Here is a 12,459-nt window from a genome sequence, read left to right as displayed (position 1 = left end):
TGCCCAAGGTCCAACCACTTCATCACGCTTCCCATACCCACCCAAACCTTCTTTCCTTTATACCCTCTTTTGTGGGGAGATAGATGTGTCTGCTATTGTGGTCTGAATATGAAAAGCCCCCCCTTGTGTTTGAACCCTTGGTGGCACTATTTGGGAAGGTTATGTTTGAAAGGTAGAGCCAGGCTGGAGGTTTTGTAGCCTGGCTTCACTTCCTGTTCTTTCTCTGCTTTCTGACTATGGAGCCTCAGTTCCCTCCCATTCAACAATGGACTCTATCCCCGGAACTGTAAGCCAGAATAAACTTTATCTTCTAAGCTGCTTTTCATCACAGAAACGGAAAAGGAGCCAATAGTGTGCACGTTCGTGTGCATGGGGGGGGCAGTGAGGGGCGCACACACGTCATGGTGTACATGAACCAATAGTGTTTGTGTGTGTGTGTGTGCTCATGGGGGGACAGTGAGTGGCGCACACACACGTCATGGTGCATGTGTGGAAACCAGAGAGACAATTCCAGAGTCAGTTACCTCCATCTACCTTCATGTGAGCCCTGGAGTTTGAACTCAGGCCATTAGGCTTGTACAAGCGCTTTGCTCACTGAGCTATCTCATTGGACACCTCCTCCTTCTTTCTTGAAGTCTGTCATGCGAGGGAAGCCATGGCAACTGTTTGGGTGGGGACAACGTGGTGATTTTGAAGATGGGAACAGTATACTAGTAGGACACAGGAAGGGAACAGAAGCTGAAGCCCTTGGCAACAACTGAGTCACCGTTCAAACTCTGGGCTTCCTATCCCAGATTTCTTTTACACCAGAAAGAAAATAGGGAAAATGAAGTCTTATTTGCTTCACATTAGAATAATGCTATCAGGTATTCCCCCCAGCCCCCACATTACACTTAAAAACTATCGTGTAACCTTACCACATAGCTTTAAAACCCAGAAAATGAGTGCGCTAGCCTTTCATCCATTCAAATGAACATAGCCCTTCTGATAAGTCACTTTGAGATGGGTCTGCCTAGCTCAGAGTGATTGTCCATGCTCAGGTCCTTTCTGGAACTGTCTCCAGAGCCCCAATATGAGGAGGTTACTTGTAGTACTTTGACTTTTGCCTTGTATTTCTGAGTCTTTATCCTGATACATCATGCCTCTTCTCAAGATTTACTCTAACTGAATTAAAAAACACTTCCATTCATCAAATGTATGTATCGCAAACTGCAAAGCTTTGCTGTTAATGTGGATTTTAAAAGGAAAGTGTTGTGAGGCTGGAAATGCAGTCATCAAAGGCTAAGTTCTACATGCATTTTATCGGCTCCCTTGTCTTCCGCTCGCACACTCATGGGCCCTTTAAATCACAGAATAGTTATTGAAGTCCATCTGACCAGGGTTGCACTCGCTCCTGGGTCTCCACAGGTTTGAGATCACCCTGAGTTATCTGGGTGGTGGCTATTTTGAAGGATACAATATTCAACCAGATATAGAAATCCTGGAGACATTTGAAAATCTCAAATTGCCAAGCCATGTCCTGCATGTTTTCTGTGCTGGATATTCTAATTTTGGAGGGAAGAGGCTCCAAAAAAGTAGAAAACATTAATCTGAACATAATGTTTCAGCACTTACTATGCACCAGCCATATGAGTAAGCTGGGAGATCAATTGCCTGAAAGTACTAGTTGCACTTAAAGATATCTAAGTTAACTAGTAAAGTACATTTCCAAACTCCAAGGTTTGTGGCTATGTAAAGGAAGGCTTAAGTACTTAGAAGAAAACTGATCTTCATTTGAAAATAAACCAAAGTATTAAAAGCAATGATGATACTATGGAACCTTTGTTTATGTCTGGTTACCCACATAAACAGGGTGGATTAGTCAGAAGGAGCCTGGGATGTGTCTCGGTCATCCTGTTCTCTAGGTGGTGTTCTAGGAATGTCGACTGATGAAGAATGAACTAAGCAGAACTTCCAGCAGTTGGTTATAACTAGCTTTCCTTACAACAACACTCGGTTGGCACAAGGGTTCAAGAACCTACATGTCCATGTAGTATTGGATATAGTTTATCCTAAATAAAAACCTTACATTATAACGCAAGAAAGGAAGGGAGGGAGGGAAGGAGGTACTATTTGTCTAACCACAGATATATCGGGTTTGGATAAAAAGAACATTACAAATCCTTTGTTCTTTTTAGGGCCATGGCTCAGCCAGAGGATATTAATGCTGTTTGTATCATTCATGAACTCATTGCCCTTTGATTTAGGTATTAAGTGTAAAGATTATCTGGTTACAGAGCCAACCTTAATCCAGTTATTCCATGAGAAGCTTTCTGTTGGGTTCTTTAAGTGGCTTAGCCCTCAAGAACACTGGCTGAGCTTCCAGAACACCCAGGTTTGATTCCCAGCGCAGACACAGTGGCTCATGACATTAACTTCCATTTCAGAGGATCCACCACCCTCTTCTGGCCTGTGATGGCACTGCACTTGCTTGTTGCACACACACACACACACACACACACACACACACACACACACACACACACACATTAACACAATGGAGAACAAAGCTGGACCTGAAGGTGGTCTGCTGGACCAGAAACTGAGACGGAAAACGCTCTGCCACATTTTCACAAGTTCAAGGCAACACACAAGCAGAGATGCAACCAGGTGCCTAGCCAGTTCCAACAAGGTCAGAGCTCCGTCGTACAGGCAAGTTCAAGAGCAGCCGGTGGTCAGTCTGCAGTCACCGTAATGGAGTCCTGGAGTCCGGCTGCTCGCACATGTGGCTTTTGTGGGCAGATTCCAGCCTTTGGATAAAAAGGACATCAAGGAAAAAACGCGGTGCCAAGGAACAGGCCTCATGCAGCAGCTGGTTCTCCTGAACAGTAGAGTAGCAGGAGGAGATTGATAAATTAGGCTGCTGCCCTGAGATGCCTAGATTCAGCCAGGAGCTGCCAGGCATGGCTGGGAGAGAGGAGCTAAGCCTCTCTGTCCAGAACTTGGTCAGAGTTGATTTGGGTTCTGGAATACAGTCTTAGGATGAACGTCAAATGGACTGGTTTTCACTTGAGAAGGGTGCTTGGAAAACACCTTTCTACACTGATGGCCACCTTTCTCTACTCTGTAACAAACACAATCTAGAAATAGTTTCACATTCTACACAATGAGTAATCTTCTGAACCCCCGTGGGTCCCCACAAAAGCAAAAACTCCCTGACAGCAAGGCCTGGGGCTTTTCAAATGATAAAACTTGTGCTGTCATCCAACGTTTACATCATCGCTTAAGGACAGCAGCTTCCTGGATGACTGTTAATGATGGTTTTCTTTATTATATTTTAGACCATTTAGCAAAGTTTATTGATTTATACTTCCTTGTAATTAGTTGTAGTGCTTTAAATAGCTTTTACAGCCCTCTGGAGATTGACTTTTTCAAAGACTCAACATTTCCCCCAAATTGTGTACTTTAAAACACAGTTAAACACTGCTTAAATTCCGTACTGCCATTGGGGAAACTGCGATTTTAAATGGACTTGTTTTCTCGTCTCTCTGCTTAAACAAGGACACCATCCAATTACTTGGCAGCTGATCTCAGTAACAGCAGTGAGCGCCAGAGTCTTTACAATAAGCTGAACCTCGTGCTGATTCTCTTGGTCTATTAGTTCATATGATCCTCTCAATAGCCCTACCAAGTGGGGCCTATCGCATTGAACCTCAGGGTTAAGATGTCAAATTACTAAGTAGCAATGCAAAGGATTTGAACCTGGAGCCAGTGACACTTTGAAGTCATTTACCATTCAATGCCACTGCTCTGCTCACTGCTAAGTGAGCCAAGCTGACCCCCATCTTCACATGCGTGCCACAATTCCTGAGGATGACTCTTATGTGCCTATTTCCTCCTAATTGGAGCATTCCCTCCTGAGGGTAGGCACTGTAAAACTCAGGAAGCAAATGAAATTTACAAGGCTCAGGAAGGAAACAATTAAGGGCAATGGTGCCCCAGAAACTAGACTCACAAGGCCCCTCCCCAAGGTTGCAAGAGCAGGAACAATCCTGGGGACAGAAGATTCTCCCATCAGTCCAGCTCCCTGCATGTCAGGCAGGCAGCCCCAGAGACACGGTTTTTGTGAGTCCTCACCCATGCTTGGGTGTGGGGGTTTGGAAGAAAAATGACCCCCCAAAGGCATGGCACTATTAGGAGGTGTGGCCTTGGAGTAGGTGTGGTCTTGCTAGAGGAAGTGTGGCATTGTAGAGGCAGGCTTTGAAGTCTCATATCTGCTCAAGGTATCAAGTGCAGTGATATTTTGTGTATGCTATAACAAATAAAAAGCTTGCCTGAAGGTCACAGTGCAGAGTTAGCCACTCTAGTTAGCCATGGAGGCCAGGCAGCAATAGAAAGACAGAAGCAGAGGGATCTCTGTGAGTTCAAGGCCACCCTGGGCTACATGAAATTGATCCAGTCTAAAAGGGAAACAGAGCTCATCCTAGCATTTGGGAACACATGCCTTTAATCCCAACACTATCAAGGTGGAGTGATATGACTGGGCAGAAACAGAAATAAGAGGCAGGAGGAGACAGGAGCTCAGTGCAGTCTGAGGAGCAGTCAGGGTTAGTACTAAAACCTTTGAGACTTTAACAAAAACAAACCTTCCCTCTTTTTAAATTGTTGTGACAGTGATGCAAAATCACCACTATAATACAATGAAGTACTGGAGACACATTCAAACAATGGCTCCTGATGGTTGAAACGTTTTCTTTCCAAAAAGAAAACAAACGAAAAACCAAACAAACATATTCAGGAGGCTGAGGATTGCTGTGTGTTGTTCTACTTTTATTTATTTAAAATTTTTATTTTATTTTCATTATCTATCTATCCATCTATATCTATCTATCTAACTCAATATAGCTTTTCTCTGTGTAGTCCTGGCTGGGCTGGAACTTGATTTGTAAACTAGGATGTCCTTGAACTAAAAGATCTGCATTCCTTTGCCTCTCACGTGCTGGGATTAAAGGCGTCCACTACCACACCTGGCTTATTTTATTTTATTTCATTCTATGTGAATGGGTGGTTTGTATGCATCTATGTCTGTGTACCACATGCATGCCAGCAAAGGCCAGAAGAGGGCACCAGATCTCCTGGAACTGGAGTTACCGAAGGTTGTGAGCCACCATGAGGTGCTGGGAATTGAACGCAGGTCCTCTGGAACAGGATCCAGTGCCCCTAACTGCTGAGCCATCTCTTTAGCCCTCTGGGTTTCATTTCCATTGCAGTGATAAAATATTCTGACAAAAAGCAGCAGAGGAGCCAGGCATGGTGGCACATCTTTAATCCCAGCACTTGGGTGGCAGAAACAGGCAGATCTCTGTGAGTTCCAGGTCAGCATCAGATGGGGGGGGGCAGGGAGACAGCATGGGAGAGGAAAGGTTAAAACCCATCACTGAAGAGAAGTCAAGGCAGGGAAATGCCAATGCACAGTCAAGAGCAGGGAGAAATGAATATACCGGACTGGCTGCTTGTTTGCTAGGTCTGCTCAGCTGACTTCTTCATCTTTACACAGTTCAGGAGCCAGCCTATTAAATCAGTGTGGCCCACCAGCTAACAACCAAGACAGTTCTCTAAAGACAGGCCCACAGGCCGATCTGAACAGGTAATTTGTCATCTGAAACTCCTTTCCAAGGTGTGTCAACGTGACAGTTAAAGCTAACCAGGTCACTGTGTATTGAAGGCCATCCTGGGCTACATATTGAATTATATACTAGCTTGGGCTACAGAGTGACATTCTGTCTCAACAAACAAACAAATACAAAACAAAGAGGGGGGTGACTGGGAAGATAGCACAGCAGGCAGTGTTTACTCCACAAGCATGAAGGCTTGGGCTCAGATCTCCAGCCCCCGCATAAAAAGTCAGATGTGTCTGTGCACACATCTGTAACCCCAGCACTGGGAGATAACAATCACCAGGACTCACTGGCTGAAATGGAGAATTCCAGGTGCAGTAAAGAGACCTTGTCTCCATCAAAAAAGAAGATGGAGAACAGAGAGGAAACAGTTGACATTTGGTCTCCAAAAGCACACACGTGCACTCGCGTGCACAGACACACACACACACACACACACCAGGGTGTGATGTGTACTTATAATCCCAGCACTAGTGACTAAGATCATTCAGTTGGAGAGCTCCAGTAAGTGAGAGATCCTGCCTCAAAATATTAAGTGAAAATCAACTGAAGAAGACACCCAAATGTCAACCTCTGGGTCCCACAACTAAGTACACATATACATGAGCACACATACACGCAAATTCAAACACACACATGAAAAGAAAACCCTCCTGGCCTGACTGACACTCAGGAGGCAGGAACAGGCAGATCTCTGTGAGTTCAATGCCATCCTGATCTACATATTGAGCTCAAGAACAGCCAGGACCTAGCCTCAAAAAAAGAAAAAAAAAAGTAATTAAAAAATTAAAAGAAATCCTGTTGTGGAATATTAATTTAGGATGAGTTACATTTGATTTTGCTGTGAAACATTGGTTTAATGATGCAAAGATGTGCTGCATTCTTTTGTTTCGTTTGTTTAACTCTGAAGCTGTGTTACTTCCTTTGCCTGATTGTCTATTAGCTGAACAGCCCGTAGGTAGGCAGAAGAGAGGGCAGGCGGGACTGTCCTGCATGCAGGGAGAATAAACAGGAGGAGGAATCTGGGAGGAGCAAGATCAAGAGCGAGAAAAAGAAGGAGGGCCCGTGGGGGTGTTCTTCTGTGCATATGCTTCTCTTATTGGCTGATGAGTAAACACTGATTGGCCAAGGAGTAAATATAGGCGGGGCTATGAGAGGAAGGGGGTGAGGTCCCAGGAGAGACGCCGCCGTGTAGAGACTGGGAAGGTAGGAGGCACCAGGCCTTCTCTGGTAAGAGAAGGTCATGTAGAAACACACAGGTTAGTCGTTACGGGTTAATAATTAAGAGAGAGCTATCCAGTAAGAAGCCCTAGACATCAGTCAACCCTTTTTAAATTAATGTACATCTTTGTGTGTTTATTTGGGGCTAATTGGCTGCGGGACCCGGCAGAACAAGAAGCTCCGCCAACAGAGGATGCTGCAAGGGGCCAGCCCCACATCCAGACACTGAATAAAAAAGAAAGGAAAGGTAAACAGAAATAGAGAAAGGTAAAAGTCCAAAAGCAAAAGGTAGACAGGATAATTTAAGAAAACCTGGCAGGAAACAAGCCAAGCTAAGTAAGAAAATGTCTGTGTGTGATTGCTTGGGAGCTGGGTGGCAGTCCCACCAAAAAGCCAAAAGAATAAAGAGTAAAAAACAACCAAGTACAGAATCCCACCACTCCAGCCAAGGGAGCAGGTAAACTAACTGCAGACCTTCACCTCCCACTAAGCTCCTCCAAATCAAACCCCAGTCTCATCCCCATCTCCTTAGCAGGCCACCTGTGTGGCCTCTCCTCACTCCCTGCTCCCTCTCCCAGGGAACTGAGCAGATTGTGGTGGAACACCCTGTATTCCTCCCTCAAGTGGGCTCCTAAGTTCCCTCTCCTAGCCCACACCCATTCATAATGCCACCTCCCAATACCCAAAAGCACATTTTACCATAAACCCCCAGTGGCCACACCCATCAGGGTCCCAGAAGAATGTCCTACCAGGCACCACACAGTCATCACACTCCTAAGAACCAGAGAAGACAACAGAAACCAAGGAACACAATACCCACCCAACAAAGACAAGACCGATTTGCAGCACTGGAATTGCAACCTTGGAAACCCAGATGCCTAGACACTGGCATAAAAACATAGTAACAGCCAGTACAGTATGTCTTCACTAGAGTCCAGCAGCCCTACTGCAGCAGACCCAAGAATTGCAACATATTGAAGCACAAGGAAAACACCTTGGCTTGAGAGAGGTTCAGAGGTTAAAAGCACTGCTTGCAACTTCCAGAGAACCCAGGTTCAATACCCACCACCTGCATGGTGCCTAACAACACTCTATAACTCCTTTCCCCACAGCCTCTTCTGGCCTCTGTGGGCACCAGGCATGCATGAGGTGTACAGACATAACACACAGGCAAAACACCCACATGCATAAAATAAAAACACTAAAGCAAAACTTTAGAAAAACAACTTAAAACAGACTTTGCTGATATGATAGAGGCCCTTAAGGAGGAGGTGAGTAAACCCCTTGAAGAAATCTATGAAAACACAAACAAGCAATAGAAGGAAATGAACAGAGCAGTTCAAGACCTGAAAGTGGAAACCTAATCAACAAAGAAAACCCAAACCAAAGGAAATCTACAAACAAAAATGTTAGGAACTCAAGAACTTCAGGAAGCTCAGAGGCAAGCCTCATCAACAGAATGCAAGGGATGGAAGAGAAACTCTCAGGCACCGAAGACAAGGTAGAAGGAAGGGTGCCTCCCTTGGACAAAGGGTTACAAGGAGCCCATCAGAGATGACCACTCAGACAGTCTACAGACAGTTGAAAGTCTTTATTCCAGCTGCCCGGGACTACACTTGTGACCCAGGTGACCACTCAGACAGTCTAGACAGTTGAAAGTCTTTATTCCAGCTGCCCGGGACTACACTTGGGACCCAGGTGACCACTCAGACAGTCTACAGACAGTTGAAAGTCTTTATTCCAGCTGCCGGGACTACACTTGGGACCCAGATGTAGCCTCAAGTGTTTAGGGAAAGGGGCTTTAAAAGGCAAAACCCACATCATGTATCTTCCTCAGCAGCTGCAGGGAGAGGTCTGCACAGCAGGCAGTTTAACAGAAGATAAGTTAGCTGGGGCATCTTGACCTTGGGTTCCTAAAATAAATACACTCGGGTAATTTTCCACATGATTCTCCATCAAGGATATCAAACTTTAGGAACTTCTGCACTGTATTGCCCTTTCACAAAAGAAAATTGTAAATCTATACAACCCGTAACATGAAACATCCAGGGTATCTAGGACACAATGGGGAAAAGAAACAAAAACGAACAAACAACAACAAATCTAAAATTAGTAGGACTAGAGGAAGGAGAAGAAATCCAAGTCAAAGGCAGAGAAAATATTTTCAACAAAATCATAGAAGAAAATGTCCCTAACCTAAAGAAGGAGATGCCTATCAAGGTACAAGAAGCATACAGAACACCAAAGACACTGCACCAGAAAAGAAAGTCCCCTCACCACATAATATCAAAGCTAAACACACAGAACAAAGAATATTAAAAGCTGCAGGGGGAAAGACCAAGTAACATATAAAGGCAGAATATCAGAATAACACATGACTTCTCAATGGAGGCTCTGAAAGCCAGAAGGGTCTGAAGAGATGTTTTACAGACTCTAAATGGGAAAGCTATACCCCCACACACACACACCAACAACACACACACAGATACACATACACACATGCAGACACACATGTACACACACGCAGACACACAACATACACAAACACACACAAACACACATGCATGCATGCGCGCACACACACATACACACACACACACACACACACACACACACACACACACTGCTTAGGGATCGTTTCAGAAGATGATGAAGAAAGATTCTAAGAGCCAGCATCTGCAGCGAAGCAGATTTGCAGGGTGTGATAGCCCTTACACGCATGAACTCACAACAGCTGCACCTGCATGCCCAAGAGCAAGCCACCTAAGCATGCAGCAGGAAGGGCCCATACACCCCCACCCCTGTGTGTTCCATGCCTTTTAAAACCCCAAAGAACCCCCACCCCCCCCCAACCCCCCCCCCCCCCCCTTGTCCTGCCCCACTCACCTTAGCACTGAATGCCTGCAGCTTTATACCTGCTTGTAGTCCTGTACCTCGTTTGTCTTAGCACACCTGAGCATGTGTGCTCACCCTACTGCACCTCCCCCAGCTCCCCCCACGATGTAACGTACTCCTTCAAAGTTCAATACATTCCTTTACATTATTTTTAGATTCGTTTATTTTATATGCGTGGGTATTTTGTCTCCACGTATGTCTGGGCACATGTGTCTGGTACCCTCACAGGTCACAAGAGGGCATCAGATGCCCTGGCCCTGGAACTGGAGTTACAGATAGTTTCGAGCTACCACATGGGTGCTGGGAACCAAACCTGGATCCTCTGCAAGAATAACAAGTGCTCTTAGCCTCTGAGCCACCTGCCCACCCACTAAAGTTCAATAAATTAGTGATAAGTGAAACAGATGGGCAAATGAATGAGTGGGTGAATGAATGATACACATTTAATATTCTGTAAATTTTTCAGTTCTGATTTTATTTACTCTTTTGACATAAAATTAGTCAGCTCAGTGTAGCCTCTTTTAAAATGTAGCCTATTTTAAATATGTACAGTGACTCATTTTTATTTTTTAAAGAAGCTTTCCATTTTAAGGCCCTATTTTCAGAAACACTTTGTAATGCACAAATTTTCAGCTTGCAAGTGGCAAATAGCAGAAAATAGCTTGTACTTGTCCACAAACGTGAATGGAGCTCACTTGTGGAACTTTTCCATTTTGGTCCAATGCTGACCCAAATAGAACCCATTTGGGAGAATTCTGCTGCCATAAGCCGTTTAAACTCAGGGGTGCTGTTGTAAACAACAGGATTAAAAGCAACAGACTGCAGTTATCATTGATTCCTATCTCAGACATAAAGAAGAAAGTAAATATATTTACTAAGTATATTATCAGGACAAAATATTAAAAAAATAATCCATTTTCTTTAGAATTCATACTGAGGCTAAATTTTTAATAAAAAACACATATGTCTCTCCATGGGCTATTTTTTGATGACTTGGAGAATAGAGATGCTGAGATGTAAAATCAGGAAGAGAAATGGCCAAGTCAAAATTTTCATGGAAAAATTCTTCTAAGATCTAACTTGGGGTGGGGGGCACTACCATACACCTCATTGTTTTTGTCAGGGAAAGGTTTTGTAAATATCGTGTGAATATAGTGACTTTTTTCCTTAATCAGTCAGTATTTTTGTTTTTCTCCTACAATTTGGTTCAGACAGGACTGTGGGGATATAAAAGTGTGGAAAGTTCTGGAAAGTTCTATGGGACGGACGACTCTCACTCTCCCAGCAAAGTACCTGTTTTCATTGTTTGGTTTCACAAGAAGGTAGGGTGCTGCTCTAGGAAGAAAGAATTGAGAGAGGGAAGACGTTCCCAGGACACCCAAGCTTGTTTGGAGGGCCACCTCACAGAGACGCACAAGAGGCGGTGGGTGGGAGCCGAGACCGGGGTTTCAGTTGATGAGAAGGTGGGAAGCAGTTAGAATACTCTAGACTCTGTGCAGAAATATATTGGCTCGCAGCTCTGGGGACCCGAGAGCCCAAGATTAAAGAGCTAGCAGCTGGTGAGGGAATTTGCGTTGTGTCATCCCATGGTAGAAAGGCAAAAGGACACGGGTCCACCCCTTAATGATCAGCTAGCTTCTAAAATCCACAGTGTTAACCTACTCACAAGCCGAATCCTCATGAAATAATTGCTTCTTGATGGCTCTGTACCACCCTGGAAGGAGAGGATATGCTCTAAGAAGACACACACCGCCCTCCTTTGACATCAGGTGACTGAAACAGTAAAGGATTAAAACAAGAGACTAACAGAGGCACTGGTGGGCCTGAAGGGGACTGGCCAAACAAAGAGAGATTTCACCCGGCTGGAAGCAGTTCATCAGGTCAGTGATGGGTGGGCTTCATCTTGAGTAGGACTGCTGAGTTGTTGTTGTCCTTTACTTAAACTGATACTTCATGTCGGTGTCCCCAAATACCCCTCACTTCTTCCCCACCACTTAAGTTTCCTGGCTCTTTATTCTTGTGTTTTTAATTGGCATACAGGGGACAAGCAGCCAGGCCAAGCTTGTTGCAGCTGCCAGGGCTAAAATTTCACCCTAGAAACTTGGGTTATGGTGCCGGTGCCTCGGTTGCATTTCTATTGCAACGGCAAAGCTCTATGTCTGCGACAACTTGAGAAGAAAACACTCAATGGAGAATGAGTCAGAGGATGAGCGCACGATCATCATGGCAGGGAACGCTGCGGGATGGCTTCTGGCCTGGGGCTGAAGCAGCAGCTGAGGGCTTACATTTGATCTCTAAGCTCCAGCCTGAGAGAGGTGACTGGGAACAGAGTCTGCTTTTAAAACCTCAAAGGCCACCTCCAGTGACATTTCTTCTCTGATAAGGCCATGCCTCCTAATCCTCCCAAACAGTTCCACCAGCTGAGGACCAGGTGTTCAAATGTGGCCGTGATGCCCATTTTCATCCAAACCACCGCAAATGGGTGTGACAAGATTTTTCCCTTTGGGCCACCAATAATTTCCCCAAACCATGACAGGGACACTAGCTATGAATACTCGAACTTGTTCTGGTTTCTGGCTAGCCTTTTCTCCCCTTTAACTTTAATTAACCTGTTTCTCTTCATCTATGTTTTGCCTGAGGGCTTTTTACCTTTCTTTCTGTATGCCCTACTCTGTGTCTCCAGCTG

The sequence above is a fragment of the Phodopus roborovskii genome, unplaced genomic scaffold (assembly GCF_943737965.1).
Source record: "Phodopus roborovskii unplaced genomic scaffold, PHOROB, whole genome shotgun sequence".
NCBI lineage: Eukaryota > Metazoa > Chordata > Mammalia > Rodentia > Cricetidae > Phodopus > Phodopus roborovskii.
This window is presented reverse-complemented; position numbering follows the sequence as displayed.